The sequence below is a fragment of the Phyllobates terribilis genome, unplaced genomic scaffold, assembly GCF_046119375.1.
Source record: "Phyllobates terribilis strain yellow unplaced genomic scaffold, ASM4611937v1 Scaffold_5__5_contigs__length_657084704, whole genome shotgun sequence".
NCBI classification, from domain to species: domain Eukaryota; kingdom Metazoa; phylum Chordata; class Amphibia; order Anura; family Dendrobatidae; genus Phyllobates; species Phyllobates terribilis.
This window is the reverse complement of record NW_027362765.1, coordinates 92,377,309-92,395,366: the sequence shown is the minus strand read 5'-3', so window position 1 is coordinate 92,395,366 and position 18,058 is coordinate 92,377,309. Positions and strand designations below refer to the sequence as shown.

At 41.7% G+C, this 18,058-nt stretch overlaps 1 long non-coding RNA gene across 1 annotated transcript in view; it reads left to right on the top strand.

Annotated features, from left to right (window-relative positions):
* Positions 1-17,759, top strand: part of LOC141272161 (uncharacterized) — a 128,631-nt gene extending 110,872 nt beyond the window's left edge. The window contains exon 3 of the long non-coding RNA XR_012321984.1: positions 10,899-17,759. This is a non-coding gene — a long non-coding RNA (uncharacterized lncRNA). The remainder of the gene's footprint in view (positions 1-10,898) is intronic.
* The last annotated feature ends 299 nt before the right edge of the window (positions 17,760-18,058 follow it).

Sequence of the window (18,058 nt, the reverse complement as noted above, 5' to 3'; positions counted from 1 at the left end):
AAACAGACTGGCACCCACTTCCTGTAGGCAGAAAGACCTGCCTCCACTTCCTGTAGAGTGACAGACCTGCCTCCACTTCTTGTAGAGAGACAGACCTGCCTCCACTTCTTGTAGAGACAGACCTGCCTCCACTTCCTGTAGAGAGACAGACCTGCCTCCACTTCTTGTAGAGACAGACCTGCCTCCACTTCTTGTAGAGAGACAGACCTGCCTCCACTTCTTGTAGAGAGACAGACCTGCCTCCACTTCTTGTAGAGACAGACCTGCCTCCACTTCTTGTAGAGAGACAGACCTGCCTCCACTTCTTGTAGAGAGACAGACCTGCCTCCACTTCTTGTAGAGAGACAGACCTGCCTCCACTTCTTGTAGAGACAGACCTGCCTCCACTTCTTGTAGAGAGACAGACCTGCCTCCACTTCTTGTAGAGAGACAGACCTGCCTCCACTTCCTGTAGAGAGACAGACCTGCCTCCACTTCCTGTAGAGAGACAGACCTGCCTCCACTTCCTGTAGAGAGACAGACCTGCCTCCACTTCTTGTAGAGAGACAGACCTGCCTCCACTTCTTGTAGAGAGACAGACTTGCCTTCACTGCCTGCAACCCATCTTGGTGTGTCTACTGCTAGAGATGGAAAGATCCCACTTTTGGAGTGATTTTCCGGTGGGTAAAAACATAGCTTTTTATAAAGTAATTTTCAATTTGCTTATTTATCAAATGAGCTCAAGTTGTCTGACAGTACAGGGATCATTTGTTAATCTAAAGCTCCTGATCACCACTTTTCCACAGCATCGTGCTCCTGGATTACGAATTATGATAAAAACCAAACAGGTGAATGTAGAGAAATGTAACACAATGTATTGACAGTGACAAGACACTTGTCACCTTGAGTGGGTGTATCTTCTAAGACATGAGGGTAACAATTTACATTTCCAGTGCAGAAGAAGAATAACTAGACTTCTATCTGTCTGTATGTCAGGAAATGGCCAAAAGAATGAGGCTGTAGAGAGATTAGATGAACAATGAGGTAACCACAGCCATTCCGACAGTGAGAAACGATGACAGATCATGGGAAGTGGTATTTATAAAATTATTAGTATATAATGAGCTAAAACTCAACACTCCCACACCCCCGGACAATCTGTTCCCAGCCATAAACCCCTTACCATCTCCTAATCATAGGAAACCACCCAGCCGGTGGTCCTGCATGTGGACCGTTGGGTCAATGGATTGTCCTGTACTTCTTCCAATTCCTAAGACACAATAGGAGTGGACTTTAGTAGTACAAACTTTTTTTCAATGCTCCATAGGCATGACGAGGGGCAAGAGTTCCTCCCAAAAGGTTTACTTTCTTTTGGAGGAGACTCTGATTTGACTTATGGATCCTTAGTCACGTTGCAAGACTTGTTAAAGTATCAGACATTGACCATATTTTTGTATAGGACATTTATGTTGCTGTATCAGTTAAAGGGTTATTCCCCAAAAAATTAAATTATTCCTGCTGGGTTGAATTTAGCGATCTCGAGAACGTGGTTCTTGAACCCCGAGTTGTTGATCATTGGTTGTTCAAAAATTGAGACCCACAGCGATCCAGATCTGAAACCCCGAAAATGGGGCTTTGCAACCCTGTCAGGAAGGAATTCATTGTGCGGCATCTGCTGAGTGCAGTGATCGACTATTTCCTTAAGTCCCATAGACAATGAATAGAATGGAGACTTCACATTCAATTTCTGACGGCGCTGCAGAGCCCTGTTCTCGGAGTACCAGTTCGGGATTGATGTTGGCCTCAATTTTTCAACACCCAACAATCAACAAGTTATCCGTTATCCAGAGGACTTTATTTTTTTCGGAAATAACTCTTTAATCATGTTCCTCCTTAGATGTTTCTTCTTAAAATTATATAAATGTAAATCTTTTAATCTTTCCTCATAACTAAGATCCTCCATGCCCCTTATCAGTTTTGTGGCTCTTCTTTGTACCTTTTCTAACTCCAGGGCCTCGTGTTGCCCAGTGCTAAACTGCATATCCCAGACGAGGTTGCATTAACAAGGCCATGGCTCTATTAATATTATTATTATTATTATTATTAACAGCCTGCAGCTCGATCTTGAGCCATGGCGACTTGTTGGAGGAACGCTCTGTAGGAAGATCGATCTTGTGTAAGCCTAGATAGGTCCACCAGGGTCTTCTCCACCGTTATCTTGACTGTATCAAACCATCGGGTTGCTGGTCTTCCTCTTCGCCTTATTTCTTCTATTCTCCCGACCATGATGTCCTTTCCATTACGATATTCTGCTGACTTTAGAAGCAGCTGATTGCCATTGTTTGCTATTTAATCTCTGAAGTGCATCCAATAGTTGGCACTAGAAAGGCATCTTTCTTTCTTCTGGAAGAGTGCTAATTTGCATACATTTTTCCCCAAAAAGTATTGAATGGCCTCCATATGCCAGCGTTGCTGTCTCCACAAGAAGAAACAGACAAGTCTCCTGGTGAATAACGTCCTTTTTATGGGAATTCCTGTATTCTGTTCTCCAAGTTCCCTTCGTATATTGTAAAAATCATTGATCATAAATCTGTAAGAAACAAATTATCCTCCTCGATTAGGAACCAAGGCCTCCCACGTAACTCCAAACAGCATTTTATTTATCTTGTTAATCTGGAATTTCTCCCTGGACAGATGGGGGAACTGTACCAAACGCAACTTTTTGAAGAAGTAAAATAGGGGATACGATGACGGCCGCTTTACAGATGTTGCACTAAGAAACATTTCATTTCCAAGAACATAGCTCAAAAATTGCTCCTAATTTTAGGTAATTTATAGTTCACGGCCTTCTGAGAGGTAGAGCGTGGGTTGGGGGCACTTCTGAGAATAAACCCCTTTAATTATCAGCTGGTTAGATGCAGTGTGTAATACTATGGAGGTGGTCCAGCCCTCTCGGGAGAGAAGCATTACTCACTGCTTAAAGCCATACCTGGGAAGTGACTCAGGATGCTCCTAGGGCTAAGCTCGCGGCACCTGTCCCAGACAGGGCCAGCTATTAACAGATTACTTACTTACAGGGTGTTTGTGGAAATAAAGAATTAGACAGACAGCTGGGAAGGAAACCAGCCGGGGCCATGTTTTCATGTACACAAAGTAGAGAAGCCAGAGGTACAAGGTCACTGCTGCCTCTTCTCTCCCACACATCGGGCCGACACATCTGGTTACACAGAGCACATTCCGCACATTAACTTCAGATACTGTTATTTTACTTTTGGTGGTCATTGAAATTTAGATCTAATTTCAGTGCAAGGACCAGGATTTTGTGTTACATGAGTTTTTTTTTTAAATGTTGGCAATGTTTTCTTTATTAAAAAACTAAATTAATAATCTTGCAATTTTCACATTGACCACTGGGGCTTTTTTAGACTCTTACTTCCTGTCTTTTCAGGAAATAACACTGAACATTAGACACAATGGTCAGACTCCAACCCTATGTTTTGTATTGAAACATCTAAGGAGAGTGTGAAAAGTTCTTTATGAAGGGAAGGTCAGCTGTGACATCGCCCATTGTGATTGGTGGATCCTGTGTTATCAGCTGTGTATAGAGATGTTAGCTGTCATTGCACCCTTGCCTCTGATGATAATGAGACTGCTGAAAAGGAAATTGGAGCCTAAAAAAAGACTCAGTGGCCACGGTGAAAATTGCAAGATTATAATTTTTTTTTTAAAATAATGATCATGATATGAAAAAAATGCAATAATTAAAAAAGTACATGGGAAACTAAAACGTGATCTAAACAGTAGGTTATTTTATGTTGATAACTTCCCTTAAAGGAGACTGGTTGTGTATAGATCCTTTTGGCAATGCCCAAATTGTACAAAAAAAAAAATTCTCTTGTCAGGGAAAAAATTCTTTATTGCAAGGGCGACTTATTGGAGGCACCCTATAAGTCAATGGCCAATCATTTAACGAGCCTTGCAACAAGACCAGAGATACTAGCCAAACCAGTACAAGCATGTGAATACTACCTAGCACTTTTCCTTTGCTCTGTGGCATGCCCATGGTCCGATAGATCTGCCTGGTATTAGTATCCCTGAAAATTGGCTTGAACCATTGTTCCGCTATGATATCATTATTCAACCCTCAAGTGGATTATTTCGGGGACTCATACCAAAATGTCAAGGCAAGCTATGTAATGTCTCTGCTAATAAAATGACAAAACTATTCAGGGTGTACTCTAAATCCAACCCTTCTTAAAATAATCTAACTTGTAAATCTGCAATAGTTTATTAATTGTTGAAAAATATATCAAGACTGCAGTAGAATAGTTCGGTCTTTATTTTCCATGTACTTAAAGAGTGTGTCCACCATGGACAATCCCTTTTAGTTGGAAGGAGCCTTCCATAATAAAATAATCATATTCTGTTCTACTGGGAGCCACACAAATCCGCTGTAATCTGCTGAGGGACCTGGTAACAAGTGTTTAATTCTACTGCAGCTCCTCCGCAGGGAAAATTGAGTATTACATGGCCCACTCTGAAATCAACAGGCTGTCTGTGTAATATATAGAAATATTAGGTCCTCCAAAGCTAAAGACTTGCTTTGTAGCTACTCTGGGTAATAAGCAAATCCCCTTCTCTTAATATGGCCTCTCTAATCCAGACAACCTTTTTAAACCCCACCGCACCCCACTGGAAGTGAAAAAACATAACTTTTCATGAACACAACATTAAATGTAGAATTGAGAAGACTTCATTGGGCAGTGACCGAGAAGTAAGGCTAAAATCCAGCACACAGATGGCTCCTTTGGCTTTCTGTGACTACACAAGTGTTTGCGTCTTATTGGCCGTGAGTGTCCGCCTTCACATATCTGTTTTTATTGAGATTAATGGCTCCATAATGTTCCTGGAGGGGGCTCTGATGTATTTATTAGTCATTACCGGTTCCTAAGTAAACACCCTTGTCTTTACCCAATGTGCCGACACAGTGCAAGATCAATACAGACTCTCTAAAGGCTTGTCCACTAGACTTCTTCAACTGAGGAAATCCATGATGTCAACTGGACGCATGAGAACTGGAAACGTTAACTCGGGATGGGCAAAAATGAAAATATCAGAGGCGGAGAAAGATGCATATTTGCCAGGAACTTAGACGCTTCACATTAATACAAAGTCTCCGGTGTCTCAATTTACTAAATTGAATCATATGCATTATGTCAAAGTACATCAAGTAATGCCCGGCTATGTGTCTCTTATGAGCACCCCTATAGTCACAGAATGTAACCCACCCATGGTTTCATAAACATTAAGATCATGGTGCACCCCCCCCGACACTCCCATAAAATCCAGTATGCTCCTGTCACGGGTGTATCAGAGGTGACAGACAGTCGCCCTGCAGTTGGTTGCAGGAGATCTCTACGTTTAGCATTACAGACATCTTCTTAGATGAGAGGCTGTCTCTAGGACCTAGCAGCTACCTCCCTCTGGTAATTAGCTCCCTGGCCTGGGTGTATATATACCCGGTGTGTCTGAGAGGGAGGTGCTGGCTGTATTCATTTCTACTTGTGAAGGCTTAGCAAGAGTAGTGCTTCGTCTTCTCTGGAGCTTGAGGCCGAGTTCACATTTGTCTGGAATCGTCTAAAGCTAAGCATTCTCCCCCTGTTTGTCTACCCTTGTTGTCTATCGAGTTTAGTGGAGATCGACTAGTGCTCATCTCCTCCCATCCCTAGCCTTAGCCATACACCAGGGAAAGACAATGCGAGGCATGCATGCTGCAATTACTGAAGAGGCAATATAGGGATGGTAGTTGAGGCTGGGTGACACTAGACCAGTCTAGGAGGTCTCCACTTCCCCCTTTCTATAGTGTCTGGGCTCCCTTTCCCTCTTCCCTCTGTGTTGCACTAAGTCTTTCCCACACCTGGCGTGACAGCACAGCCATCTGACAAGTTTTGACTGGTCGCCATGTTCTGATCTTGCCTATCTTAAAATAGTCATCTGGTTTATTATTCTTTTGGATTGAAAAAAAAAAGTTTACTAGAAATGCAGAAACTATGAACTCATTTTTTTCAATCATTATGCATTTTACCACTGAAACCATGACCTACTAAGGTTTCACTGATGATTTTTTTTTTTTAAAAACCCTTTCCAAAAAAACCCCTCATTGCTGACATAAAAACGTTAACGAAAAAGCCAAAATTCATTCCGAAAAACACGATGGTAACAAAATTTCTAGATAACACAAAAAAAGCTCCAGCTCTCAGTATTTCACGACTATCTCTCTCAAACAGTATTGAAGTCCGTGCACTATTGGGTGTTTTCTAGGGCCAAGCTTCTTAGCGGATCTACCCCAAAATCATGTTCTCTCTACTACCAATTACACTGGGATGAAGTAGGTATGGCTTCCCCTTTTTATTCATCACACTTTTGCCCTCAATTCAAATAGTTTTCACCAGAAATCTGGGATGAAGTTGTTATAAAACTTTTTTTCAGCTTTTGGTGTTTCTAGATCACCTCCAGACAGCTCTGCCAACTTTTTGCCAAATGTGGCAAAGTTTAGTGATAAAGGGGAGTAGCCATCATTATTTATTGCCACAAAATTTAAGACAGAAATGTACTCCGAGTCACTTGTACAAGTGCATGCCAGCTAAAGCCATGTGCCAAACTCATTATGCGGTGCACCTTACTCCAGCGGATCCTTCATCGAGACCAGCAGCCGAAACACTAGTCTGGATGGATCCGGAGTCCTACTGATTATTACTCACTTCTGGACTTAAGGGACCTTTTTGGGTATGGAAATGTGTATTACTGCTACTCAGAGTTAATTATCTTCTCTTTTTACAAGATGCAAGCATTTGTATCACCCTTACATTGTCTATGGGACCGCCGGAGAAAGCAGAGCTCAATACGCCACTGTCTCTTAGACATTGTAGTAGTGGGGAACAGGAGTCTTGTTCTCAGGTTCGGTGGGGGTCCTGGTGATCAGACCGCCAATGATCAGGATGTTATTAGCCATCTTGTGCATAGATGCTAAGATGTAAGGGTAGAAATAGCCCTTTAATGTGTAACTGCTTTGAATTTCTGTGTATGTTCATATTGAAGGTCATTTTTAGAGTTGTCAGTTTAGATTTTTTTTTAGATTTGCTTCTTCAACTTCTACCGAGTCTCCTATCAAATCCTCCTGCAAGATAAAGTGAAAATTTGGATAAAAAAAGTAATAGTAAACTCCGCTCTGTAGTGCATTTCTGTTACGATGGAATCTAGGTTGCCATCTCCCACCCCTTTAACTGTACACACTTCAAGTACAATCTTCAGCCAAGTGCCCGAGTTTCCTAGCAACCTGTAGGAAGCACTTTTAATTTCCTCGTTTACTCTGGATTCTTTTCCTTTGTGTGAGCTGTCAGGTTGAGGGCCGGCCTCTTGTCTTTCTAAACACACTGGCACGATAAGCAGGCTTCATTCCAGCCGCTCTGTGGTTTTTTAGAAGATCCAGACTCTTTGCGGGACCCTTTACCATCCCCTTTAAAAAAAAAAAAAGAGAAAAAAGAAATGAAAAATCAAACGTAGTGATATCAGATGTATTGCATTAACCCCTAAATGAACGTCGGCATCTGCTGTGTGGGAGGCGTTAATTGTTTTACACGTAGGATTCACAGCTAAGGGCTGACATCTGTAGTGTGAAATGGCTTATACCAAAGGAAATTGAAGAAAAAAAGGAAAATCTTATGGCCCTGATGCACATTATCGATATATCAGTGATACTAGTAAAACTAAGTAAAAACTGAAAAATCGCCATGGTGTCGGGCTGTACTGCCATAGTACAGATGGGCGTATACCGCACCTACAGTACAGACCAAAAGTTTGGACACACCTTCTCATTTAAAGATTTTTCTGTATTTTCATGACTATGAAAATTGTACATTCACACTGAAGGCATCAAAACTATGAATTAACACATGTGGAATTATATACTTAACAAAAAAGTGTGAAACAACTGAAAATATGTCTTATATTCTAGGCTCTTCAAAGTAGCCACCTTTTGCTTTGATGACTGCTTTGCACACTCTTGGCATTCTCTTGATGAGATTCAAGAGGTAGTCACCGGAAATGGTCTTCCAACAATCTTGAAGGAGTTCCCAGAGATGCTTAGCACTTGTTGGCCCTTTTGCCAACTCTGCGGTCCAGTTCACCCCAAACCATCTCGATTGGGTTCAGGTCTGGTGACTGTGGAGGCCAGGTCATCTGGCGTAGCACCCCATCACTCTCCTCCTTGGTCATATAGCCCTTACACAGCCTGGAGGTGTATTTGGGCTCATTGTCCTGTTGAAAAATAAATGATGGTCCAACTAAACGCAAACCGGATGGAATAGCATGCCGCTGCAAGATGCTGTGGTAGCCATTCTGGTTCAGTATGCCTTCAATTTTGAATAAATCCCCAACAGTGTCACCAGCAAAGCACCCCCACACCATCACACCTCCTCCTCCATGCTTCATGGTGGGAACCAGGCATGTAGAGTCCATCCGTTCACCTTTTCTGCATCACACAAAGACACGGTGGTTGGACCCAAAGATCTCAAATTTGGACTCATCAGACCAAAGCACAGATTTCCACTGGTCTAATGTACATTCCTTGTGTTCTTTAGCCCAAACAAGTCTCTTCTGCTTGTTGCCTGTCCTTAGCAGTGGTTTCCTAGCAGCTATTTTACCATGAAGGCCTGCTGCACAAAGTCTCCTCTTAACAGTTGTTGAAGAGATGTGTCTGCTGCTAGAACTCTGTGTGGCATTGACCTGGTCTCTAACCTGAGCTGCTGTTAACCTGTGATTTCTGAGGCTGGTGACTTGGATAAACTTATCCTCAAAAGCAGAGGTGACTCTTGGTCTTCCATTCCTGGGGTAGTCCTCATGTGAGCCAGTTTCTTTGTAGCACTTGATGGTCTTTGCAACTGCACTTGGGGACACTTTCAAAGTTTTCCCAATTTTTCACACTGACTGACCTTCATTTCTTAAAGTAATGATGGCCACTCGTTTTTTTTTTACTTAGCTGCTTTTTTCTTGCCATAATACAAATTCTAACAGTCTATTCAGTAGGACTATCAGCTGTGAATCAACCAGACTTATGCACAACACAACTGATGGTCCCAACCCCATTTATAAGGCAAGAAATCCCACTTATTAAACCTGACAGGGCACACCTGTGAAGTGAAGACCATTTCCGGTGACTACCTCTTGAAGCTCATCAAGAGAATGCCAAGAGTGTGCAAAGCAGTCATCAAAGCAAAAGGTGGCTACTTTGAAGAACCTAGAATATAAGACATATTTTCAGTTGTTACACACTTTTTTGTTAAGTATATAATTCCACATGTGTTAATTCATAGTTTTGATGCCTTCAGTGTGAATGTACAATTTTCATAGTCATGAAAATACAGAAAAATCTTTAAATGAGAAGGTGTGTCCAAACTTTTGGTCTGTACTGTATATGTATATCGGATTGTATATGGAGGCATGCGAAAATGTTCATATTTTGATTAAATTGCATGCCATACAACAGAGGTATTCTTGTAGCAATTCTCACATAGGCGCTATATGGAAAGCACACAACTAATGCCTACAGGCCTTGAATAGTGCGGACCCCAAAACGTGTCAGCCTCCTATAGAAAAGTAATGGTGATTGGGCTTAAAATGGATATCAACATTTTTTTTATTATTATTTTGGTTAGGTCACAGGATTAATTGTTTTCTTCTGCCAAGTAGAATCTTTCCTATTGTAGGAGGTTATACAATATTCACATCTGCATTAGGGGCTCCTTCCTCCAACATGTGGGATAAAACAGCCACCACAATGACGGAAACCTGATAAATCTCATTCAAGGTAATGGGGTACATCGGATACCATTGCCTCCTATTACGTGAGTGTCCGGCGCTGTCATTTTTATATTTCTGTGGCAATATCATTATAAAAATACAGATGTGAATGAAGCCTAAGCGAGTATTTTACTTTATCTTTCCTGAATTTTAAAAAGAAATTCTGGCAGCAATGTTATCCTTGCTCTCTACGGAGGACAGATGCATAAGTGATAGAGATGAGCGAATGTTTTAAAACTCTAATTTGCCAGATTCGGCAATTCTTTTTTTTTTTTTAAATAAAATTTGATTTGCGGCAAATGGTTTTGACGCATATTGCAAGTACTTCAGTTGCCTTGAAAAGATATGTGTAACACTCTGAGGTCTCCTAGGTCTGTATAGGAGCTCTTTATCACAAACACAGCCTTAGTAATGTCAAACTGACCTAAATATATATGGCTATGTGTAAATGATGGTAATCATTCTTCACTGCTGTGCTGTCACACACCAACTGTACAGTTTACTCAGAGTTTTATGCTTTCTCTCCCTATCTGTATTTCTAAGCTATGAGCTGTCACGTCCTCTATTCACCCCAATATGGCTGCTGCATTCCCTGCCTCGGCTTTTATATGGGCCACGATAGTTTCTCCTTATTGGTTTCGCTATGTTTTGATATAGCTGAAAGGCATTATGGGGAAGCCCAGCCACATCCAAGACCATGTGAGCCTTTTTTGGCCGATGCAAACTTCTGCAAAGTGTAAAATAGCAATAGACATTTTTTTTTACACAAATCAAATCACAAATTTTTGGAATGTATTAAAATTTGCCATTAATTGAATTAGCATGAAATCTATGTACTCATCTCCGAATCTTTTGGTGTTTTGGGCCGGGTACTAGTGTTGTTCGGGGGTCAACATTACCTAGGGTTGAATTTTGGATTTAGTTACTTGTAAAACAAATTAATGGAAATGCTTGAGGATACTTTTGACTCTTGAACTCAAAATGTAGACTAAAATATCAATATAAGCTTTAAAATATGAAAAATAATGACAAACTTCTCTTTTTGCTTTGTTACTTCTCAGGATATGGACCAAATGTGAAGTATGGTTTCTGCAGATCCATTTGTGCACAAGACTGAATATCATTGTACCGGAGACCCCGATGTACGAGGATATGATACATCTCATGTTGGATAAGATGCAAGTAAAGTTGATTGATGAATGACTACGTTGTGGTTGAGTATTGCACTTGGTTTACAATGGATGGAGCTCTGCCACTACAGGATGGATATTACACGCTCGAAAAGAAAAACTCCGAATGGAATTGTACATTATGGACCACATCCAATTTTACAAGAACTTCAACAGTTGAGCTCCTTACTATCTAAGACTTGAAGAAAAGGGAGGAGCACCTGCAGAGGATCTACTTGTCCTTTTGTCCTGTGTGGTGGATCCAAACTTGGGTGCTTAGTCCCTCGATGAGAAATCTTTTCTCCGCCTTGTATATTGATTGCTCTGATTTGCGGATACTTTTAAAAACAAATATTAAAAAAATGGCAAAAATATTTGTAACCTTTAACTTTTTTCTCTGCAAACAAGAAAAGGAATCCAATGCAATTGACCAAGTGCACAGGATGGATCATGTTAGCACCCAACCACGCGCGAGTCATACATGCACTGAGATTTAGTTGGTACGGAAATATCGAGCCCATGAAGAGCTCAACCTTGAGTAATGCCAAGCGGTGGTAACTCTGCGCACAAGACATTCAGATCAGGTTCATTAAATAATTCATCAGAACTGTAAACTTTACGTTTTATGATCTCCATTGATTGTGGTTAAATGGCTAACCAAAGTCAATATTATCACCGGCTAATCCAGCGCTGGGCACTTTGTGTGTGGACGTCTGTAGCAAGAGGCGAGATATTCTTATAAGGGTGGGGACTAGAAATTTGCAGAAAACTCCAGTTAAGAATGTAAAGACTTGTTCACGCTGGTCTTGATGAGGGGGCGTGCTGGAGTCAGACAGTACACACTTCTTAGTGAATCGGGAGCGTAGGACAAGTGGCCTGTGCCTCACCATTAATCCTACTCTTGTCTGCTGGAGTAAGATTTGAGGCTTAGCGAACACCACCGCTGATCATGAATTTGACGATCGACGGACGGCATGCCTTCGTCCTGACTCAGATCTGCCCACATTCTCAGAGCTGGGCAAAAGTCGCCAAACTTTATCCCAGCCTCGAGTTGTGCCAAATTGTGCCACTTCGACCCTTTTTATACTCACCGTGTGGTTTCTACATGTTTCCTATAAGGCCCAATTTCCTACCTCCCACTGCCATCATATTCAGTTAGTCATGGGGCAAACAAGCCACGCCTGTTTTTGCAACCATCAATTGGAAATTAAGACGAAACTTTGTCAAATCATAAATGTAGTATAATGTTGGTTTTCTTCCACCTAAAGCGTTATTTCCATCTCCATAAATTGATATTGTTAGATAGTGGTTGTAAAAAAATGACTGCTTATTAAAATGTTCAGCCTTTCTTGAGATATTAATACTTTTCTTTTATTTAAAGCTCATTACCTTGGAGACCGATCACCACTGCTAAACAAGCTTTTTTTTATTGTGCTTGTAACACCTGTTTGAAGCTGGCCAGGATCGCTGAAGCGCGTGGTTACCTCCTAATCGCTTCCAGCTTCAGCACAGTGCTTACAAGCTAGACAGTAGTGGTGGTCGGTCTCCAAGGCAATGAGCTGTAAGCAAAAGAAAAGTCTTACGATCCCAAGAATGGCTATATGTTTTAATTAGCAGTAAATTGCAAAAGTGCTTGTAAATGCAAAAGTGCTTGTTTTACAAGCACTATCTGATAATATCCATCTATTAAATTAAGAATAACCCTTTAAGACCATCACACACATTGGAATAAAGTCAGCTGAACATGACAATTTTGGCAAGACTGGCTGACCATATGGGGATCCTTCTGTGGACGAGGTAAGGATTGTCCAGCATAAATTCAATCCCTTTGTTAGAAAAGAGAGCAGGACCTGTTGGATTACATATGGCCACCAACTCTATACATAACTGTCTCATACTTTTCTAGGGTAAGTGGCTAATGTAGGATGGACCATCACGTAGCCATCTTCTTACTTCCCATGGGTGGTATGAAAGGTTTGTTAGTTCCACAATCCCAAAAAAGGGAAAAGTGAAAAAGTCGAGGGTCACAAGGACCATATCTTCTACAAGAGACAGGAAGTTGTATACTCAAGCACCTGGGCCTCCTGACATTGGGGTGACTTACTCTTCATCACTATGGTCCCTTTCTTCCTTATGTTTATCGCTGTTGGCTGTTATTACACGAGTGAACAATATTCTGCATTCTCCATGAAATACTTGTAGCGATTCTTGCATTGGCCCCACTTTGTACAAGTTATGGTTACCGCCAGCCATGACTTGTCCACCATGATAGGATTGTTCCAGTTTTGCCGTCTCTTTCGATCTTTTTGTGTCTGTATGTAGGTACAAGGTGGAAGACGTTAGTTAGATACCAATGTTTGTGTCCATTTGGAGACGACCAGTTCATGACCAGTGAAAATATCAAAGACGCTAGACAAGGTTTCTTATCGGTGACTTGTGTACAAATTTATTGAGCGTAAATTTACCAGTCTGGCAGATGAAGGAAATGACATAATTGGTGTACAGTTCCTTTTGGAAGACGATGGGTTAACGGAGGTGTACATCAGTGGGGGAGGGGTAGTGGAACATTCCTTGCGGTAAAGACATGGCTCCAGAGAGCATTTTCAATATGTTATTCTTGGATAGTAGTGCCCAAAATCAGAGTTTTATGAGGATCCTAAAAATCTTAAGTGCCCAAATAGGTCAGTGTTGATTCAGTTTCTGCTTTCTACCATAATATTTGTGTTATGCATATGAAGAAAATCTCGCTCTTTGGCCTACGATGGAAGGATGGATTAATATTGGGCTACATCTCTACTGGGAAGTTACTCCATGCATCTCATTCAGCATCATGCATGACAGCCAAAAGGGCTGCAAAACTTTTCTTGACGCAAAACTGCCGGAATTATTGAGTATATCTGCAGCTAACTCCATGCCGAAGTAATGTATACCAACCAAAGAGCGCGGTAGAGACGAGGCGTGCCAAGATCTATGCAGACATTGAATATATTGCCATGCCAGGGCCGGCATGTCACTCTACACAACGAGAAACCTCAATATATTGTTGCCATATAGACTATATTTAGAAAATTCAGGTAGTTCCCAAATTGGCAAATTTGTGTGTGACCACCAGACATTTCAAGGTGTACATTTCCTGGATAAGACCCTAACTTTTTTTTTGTGGCATATAATTAAAGGTAGTCCCAATAGTCAAAAGCCCCATTCAGACAGGAGTACTAAAACCAGTTCAGCTCCATATGATCGTCCGCTCAAACAGCCAGTTATTGGCATCCAACTAGTGTGGACTGTAAGGGTGTGTGGACTGTAAAGGTATGTGCACGCGGTCAGGAGCCGCTGCAGGTTTTAAGCTGCGTGTTATGCTGCGTCAAACCCACAGTGGCCAGATGATACAGCATAGTGGATGGGATTTCTAGAAATCCCATGTCCACTATGCGTCTGCGGCACACCCGCGGAAACTGACATGCAGCGCATCTTTCCAAACCGCAGCATGTCAATTTCTCCGGCGGGTCCGCATGCAGGCTTTCCCCATAGACCTAGCTTCTATGAGGAAAGTACGAGGGTGAAAAAAAGAAATGGCACCGCTCAGTTACATAAAATAAGCAAAAGCCGCCGACGGCTATTTCACTGTGTTGGGGCCGCAGGCGGCTCCGGACAGTGTGCACATACCCTAAATCGGTTCATGTGAAAAATGGTCAGTGGTTATTATTAGTGTGCTGTCCGATGGGCACACTGACTAATAAAACACCTGTCGTATTTATCTCGTGTTGGATCCTATCTGCCCTTTAAATTTGTACTCTTTTGGGCCAAGAGAAACAAATCCAATATCAAAGGTTAAGGTCCTTGTCATGGCTGATGGGCGCACACAAATTGGTCAGTTTGTGGACCAAGAACCTAAATTTTACAAGTATAGTCTATCTGGCTGTAATGCAGTTTATACTTCATATATTAATTGCTTGTAGACATCTCAGAAAAATTAAAATTTTTGATTGTGCGCCAAATTCTTGAATCGTGTGCGCCATTTTGATGAATTCGGTGTAAAAAAATAAAACCTCAAGACTAAAAAGAAAAGTGACCTAAAAAACCCCGCAGATGATGAATTTGTGCTGAAACCCAAGTTGTAATTACTTACACGGTGTAGGTCATGCCTAACAAACATCAGGCTTCGACCACTGCAGAATTTTTTTTCCCTTTTTTTCACTTTTTTTTTTAATGAACTAGTCTAAAAAAAAGTAGGCATTTACTCTGTAACATGGTATAGCCAAATTGTGGTTGAGTATTTAAAGGGGTTGTCCACTAGATTTCATGATTGTCCTAACCCTATGGGAAGCCGGAAGACTGGCCGGGGATGAATAATTGAGTTATGAAAGACAATTGATGACTTTTTGGGTCTTCGGCTTCTATTTCCAGCTACTTCCATTATGTCACCTCTTCCAAAACAGAGAGGACATGTACAGGACATATGGACCCTATTGAGAATGACACAGTTACGAGTGAACGAGTCAGTCCAGCACTCTTCACAGCGTGTTGACTCTTGGTATCCTTGGAGATTTTGATTTCGTCTGTTATAGAGCAAGTTGATTCTGTAATTTTGATTCTGCTAAAATCTAGTGAAAACTGAAATGTGCTCATCTCTAGGTCTAGCCGGTTCAGGGGATACAACCATACTGACAAGAAAACCCCAGAGCGTCCAACGATGAAAGTATACAAAGTACAAGACGGGGAAATAAAATGTTCAAGATATTGTTTGGGTAATACATATCCAAGATGTATAAGGTTCTGGTTACTTTAAGGGAGTCCAAAAACTGCCCTAAAAATCATAATTATTGTTCCAAAATCTGTGGTCTACCTTTACATGAAAATCTCCAAACCCTAGCAACTAGCGCATATTGCCACAGAACATGGAGATGGTCAGTCCGAAGACAAATGTGCGTGTGTGCTGATACAGTGGACATGTCTACACTGGTGGGATTTTAGTCGAGACTGCACAAGTGAAGGCACGGAAAAAGGTGGTGGAGCTGGCAAGCAGAACTTTGGGCAAGGGCCCTGTCCCCAGACGCGGTGCGACAAACAGCTACTTTCAGGCCGGCCCCAAAAAATATAATGTGCCTTAATAAAGCCAATCTACAGGGTGACATAACATACACAATGCCCCTTCCTCCCTAAACCTCCCCATCCTTTGAATAGTCATCTCCGCACTTTAGATGAACCGAGAGGTTGTTGGCACTGGCCTCTGGGCACCATTCATGGGCCTCTCTGGGGGGACGATATACAATATCAACATGTAAGTCATAACTGTTATGGGTCCTTTACACTTAAAGATCATCATAAAGGGGTTGTCTGCTTTTGCGGACTATTTTCTTTTTACTTAAATACATATATTTAGGGCAAAAAAAAAACCACCATTGGGTTTTTTTATTAAAAATTTTGCACCACTTTGCTTTTATAGGCAATTTTTCTTCTCTGCACATTTAACTTTGATATGGTCTAAGGTCATAAATCAGCTGAGAGGAGCTCAGAAAAAGACAGATATGATTTACAAACTCCTTGCAGAAACAGTCATAGTGAGCTCACTGATGGATTATGAGCTAACTCATTCTGAAGCCAACCCTATACAGTGCAACACAGGCCATAGAAGGAAACATTTTACTGAAACCCACATGCAAAAATGATTTTTAGCTTCAGTTACATACATTTAAGTTAAAAAAAAGAAAAATTGTCCCGAAAGTTGGAGAACCCCCTTTATTACTTTTCAACTTTTTGTGCTATTTTTATAGTTTGATATTTGGATAATAGGGGCTATAAGGGCTCCTATGATGCCACTTCTCCGTGTGCCGGGCGGTGACGTGTGGTTACCATGCAGCTCGGTTTTATGGCCATAACCACGTGTGTCGCAGACCTGGGAGGCTTTTCGTTCGTTTACTTTTTGCAAAGTCAAATATTAGTTGTCGGTCGGCCATTCTCTGATTTTTCACTCTTGCTTTTGTGCGTCCCTCCACGCCTGGCGCCTTGAGCCTCTGATAAGAGTGTGCGAAGAGAAGAGGTGGGAGGGGGCGCCGCGTAAAGGTTCACTTCAATCTCTTTCTACCTGTACAGAAACCCTGAACCACCTCCCGCATTCTGCAAAAGCAAACAGCGAAATACACAGAGCGGCTTCACTCCATGTGTAGCGAGCAGGAGTGACGGCCCGACAGCAACGGCGATCATCAGTCCCATAAATCAGAAAATCTATGCAGAGGAATTATACAAACGCAGTCACTGCCGCTTCTCTACAATCCCCTTCCAGGCAGGAGCTTAGTGGTGGTGGCCATTTTTTGCATCCATCATTTTGTCACAGGGTCAATGAGGCTTCCTAGAAATACCAAGCCCCTGCTCACTCCTTTTTCTTCATTACATGAGCTAGACCCTTTTCACATCACATTGTGCATACTATGTTGGAGGTATAGGTCAAGAGGCGGCAAAGTGCCCAAAAGTGGGGTACGGGTAACGTCATCGATAGAGAACTCTCACTATAAATCTGAGGCCAAGGCGGGCTGCAGATGAGCGTATGACAATTTGTCTGCATTTCATTCAGACACTTTTCATCTGATTTTCATCCTTGTGTCAGTATTTTACGTCTGTGTATGACCTGCATATGTGTTTTTTACATCCGTGTGCCATCCATCCGTGTATCCGTTTTTTATGTCCGTGTGCTATTGATCCATGTATCCGTTTTTTACATCTGTGTGCCATCCATCCGTTTGTCAGTGTGCCATTCTACCATGTGTCTGTTTTTTACATCCGTGTGCCAACCATCCACGTATCCGTTTTTTATGTCAGCTTGCCATCCATCCATGTATCCGTTTTACAACCATGTGCCATCCATACCTGTATCCATTTTTTTACGTCCGTGTGCCATCCATCCGCATATCCATTTTTTATGTCAGTTTGCCATCCGCGTGTTCATTTTTTACATCCGTGTGCCATGTACCCGCATATCCGTTTGTACGTCCGTGTGCCATCCACGTGTCTGTTTTTTTTACGTCCATGTGCCATCCACGTGTCTGTTTTTTTTA